Genomic DNA, 3,987 nt, shown 5'->3' on the forward strand with positions numbered 1-3,987 from the left:
ATGCAAGCAGGTGCTGTTTATAATATGGCTGAATGCTCATGTGATTAGTTTTTTAGGCCATTGTGAAAGAAAAACCCGAGTACCTGTGTTGCTTTATAATGTTGACCTGTATTTATTATTACATTGGTGAACTATGTGTGCACTCTGAAGATATGCGCATTACTGCTGGTGTTTTGTATAATCTGTGTATAGTAAAACAACCCATTATATTATCAAAAACACATTCATTTTATTAGTTCTTTAATATGTTGTCATGATTTCCTTTCATTGTCAGTGCTGCTAGGCATCCTAATACCTAATTAAAGAGCTTCTGCAGATATAGAGTCGATTCAAAATTTCAGAAACTTTTAATCATTCAGCTATAGGTTCTTTTTAATGATACGCTCTTTTTTAATACAAAATAGCGGTTCCTAAATTGGTTATTCGTACCTATAAACCACCCTAGCTGGATGAAAATACTTTTCAGAAACTGCTCGAACGTCTATTATATTTAATCAAGTCGGAATAAGAAGATACTCTTTGCAGGTACAAAACATTAATGGTCTATCGCAATTAATGAAACATTCTGGAAAGCCTTGTGGTCATTCATAGAAACACTTGTGTGTAGCTTTGTCAGTGCCGTGATGTTTCAGCCTTAGTCTACAAGATAACGATGCTCACACGATGTGAAATTTTCACAAGTTATTCTGTGTGTGCGTTTTGCAACTTAAAAGGAAGAGATCCGAACACTGGCCAAAATGGTTTAAAATAGTTATTTGCATTTTGGCTCCCCCTGGGAGTCTTGTTCACGAGGCTCCCGTGGGGGAGCCAAAACGTAAATAACTATTTTAAGCCATTTTGGTCGGTGTCTGGACTTCTTCCCTTTAGTATGCATCATCCCGACCAGACGGGCTTTTGTCATACTCTCGACTTCATCCAGTCTGCAACTGTACAATGCGTTCTTGTTGTCCACTTCTCTACTCTTGTGCCCTGTCTGCGCACCTCACCTTTTTTGCATAATGAATCCTTAGCAACTAGCTCAGCTTTCTGTCCTAATGTACAGTGGGCTGTAATTTTTCCTAAAATCTGAGGTGGGCCAAGATACACTTGGCGTGGTAGCATTGACTGGCCCAGCACTGTTGAATAATTCGTGATGCTATGTTTAGATATTCATGTGGTGTCAGTTTGCAATACAATAGTACATAATCTATTTACGTTTGGTTTTTCAGGATGCTCCCTATCATGCACTGCCATCTCAACAGTACCATGGCTTTTTGTGTGGATTCCTTCCATTTTGAAGGCCACCACTGCTTGCACAGCATCACAGCCTGCCTGCCTTGATCTTGCGGAAGAAAATACAAAATTCCTATTTTTTGAAATGCGTGCATGGCTCCACGCAAGATACCACCTGTCGTCGGGGTGTTAGGGCATTTTGCAGAGAAAATGTTTGTAATGATGCCTTGTGTGTGCCCTGGTGGCTAAATGTTGGCCTCTGTGCCTGTGTAAAAATTTCACACTTATGGATGCTGTTAAGGGTTCCTGTATTATTGTTATTGCTTACAGGTTCCTGTTAAGTATTCCTGTATTAGAAATTTTTGTTTCATTATAAAACTAAAAATTATAGTTGAACTGATGCTTTGTGTGATATGCAATATTCAGCTTAAGGTGATCAGCAGAGGTCGAACAAGCGTTATATCAGGTGGAGAAATTTTTTTTGAGAAGCGGGCTTCTTCGTTAGGGTAACAACTGTTTTCCTTGGCAGTATTTACATAGTTCACTTTTCTCCACTTCATGGATATCCAGCAATATGACTGAGTGCATAGTGAGGGTGAAGCAAGTTTAAATGCTCAACATGGGGATTTAGTTGGGATAGCAAGGTGTGTAAAAGTAGGAGGGTTTGGCAGGTTGCTGACACCGATTTCTATGAGTGATCTTGTTAATTGTGTCAATGTCGGTTATATAACGCGAGGCGTCTTCTGAGGCAAGAAATTTTGAAAAAGCTCCTTATAGTTGTGGAAATTCAGTACGTGCCCCCTGGGGCTACCATGGGTATGTGTCACTGTGGCCATTGGTTATAAGCACTTGGGGACACTGGGTAGATGCAGCTCTTCAATGAACTTTTTTGACACAAACTTGTGTATGTACACTGGGTGTGTGCCACTGCATATGTGCCACTCTTTAATGAACCGCTTTGATGCTGACTTAGGTCATGGGGCATCACAACAAGAACCTACGTTTATGTATCTGTGTATGCATGTAAGTGTGAGCTGAAATTGTCTGCTTGGATTTTCTTTCCCTGACGACGACTAGTCTCCTTGTTGAATTTACTTCAGCCTGAGATATCACCTGTTTGACTACTGTTATCACATTATGCCCATTTTGCTGTGAACTTGTCATGTTCTCCAGCTGGCAAGCTTGAATTTCAAGTACTGCACAGTGCTAGGAAATTAATTCAGAGTGGGTGATACCACCTCTGCTTCTTTTTCTTTGCAGCTGCGTGTTACATGAGAGAATAAGTTGTACGTAGATGTCTATTAGAAATAGCATAGGTATTCAAAGGTACTTTCATTATGTTCTAGGTCATTGGTGCTGTCTGGCCTCCCTTGCATCATTTCTTGCAGCATGCTCGTTTACATGCAAAAACAAATGTGGCCTGTTCTAATGCATGCAAGGACTGCCCAATAGCTCATGGTGTTTTGAGCCACTCAATTTCAGTCTTGGCTGCACTTGTGGATTTTGAACTGTACTGAAGCTTGCAATATGCTTGAATTTCCTGTCAAACTGGTTTGCTTGTTTGTATCCAATTTATTGAATTATTTCACTTTCATTATGCTAATAGTCATTGATTGTACTATCATGCTGGCACATTTGATTCTAGAACTGTAATAGATTTCCAGACATTTTATTGCTTTGTCATAATTTTTGCACCTCGTTAGACACAATCTACTAAACACACACAAAAAAACTCCCTTCAACCTCGTAAAACTCCCAAAAGGCGCATAATAAACTCCCAGACCTACCTGTAAAAGCTCTAATAAAGAGCTAAAATGCACTCCCAAAACATCTGTTTAAAACTCCCTTAAAACAGCTCCCTAAAGCTGTAAAAATTAACTCCCAAACATTCTCTTATATATTCCCATAAAAAGCAAAAATTCAACTCAAAATTAACCATAATTGCTCCCTTAAGCAAAGCTCCCAAAATATGGGAACAGTTGCTCCCATGTTTGCACCTAAGCACTCCTACAAGGAGGCAAAATAATTTCCCAAAGGTCTCCTTCAACACTCCCTTAAGAAGCCAAACGTCTCCGAAAATGTACGTAAGGAGTCCCATCGCTTCTCCTATAAATTCCCATAAGCAGCAAAATAAAATACCCATGTCAACTTCTAAAAGCTCCCAGAGCTCCTCATAAAAACTTCCATAGTGCTGGTGTTCACAAGAGGAATAAAAAACTCCCAACGTTCCCCATAAAGACACCTACAACCTCTCAGGGGTCGGTGTTCAAAGGAGAATGAAAAAACTCCCATAATTCCCCATAAAACCACCAAACACAAGGGTGTAAAAAAGAACTCCGTTCGAATGGAGGATATTGTCCTCCCATAAGGGCTTGAGTTATGCAACGAGGCCAAAACTCCATAAAAGGGTCAAACCTGTTTACAGTGTATGCGGACCATGTTGTCCCAAACACAAGTAACATCGTGTTCATACCCGCTCCCACAGAGGTCAGCGTCTTCCTTACAACTGTCACCGCAGAAGCAGCAGCCTGACACCCGAACAAAGGAGAAATCGCAGCCGCGAACTTCAGCCATCCTTGCTGCAAAGGGTTGTCCTCTGCTACTGCTCCCGCGCGTACTGTTGGAAGCGCCCGCTAGGTGGCTATCAATGGCGCCTGACTCTGGAGTTTCGCAAGACACGTAGCGCCACCTGCCGGTGCAAAGAAGCCGTAATTGAGTAGTGCGAAGCCTGACTCGCTTGCTGAGTTGCCTAGGCAGCTAGCGACTGCGAAACGA

The sequence above is a fragment of the Dermacentor variabilis genome, chromosome 3 (assembly GCF_050947875.1).
Source record: "Dermacentor variabilis isolate Ectoservices chromosome 3, ASM5094787v1, whole genome shotgun sequence".
Classification (NCBI taxonomy): Eukaryota; Metazoa; Arthropoda; class Arachnida; order Ixodida; family Ixodidae; genus Dermacentor; species Dermacentor variabilis.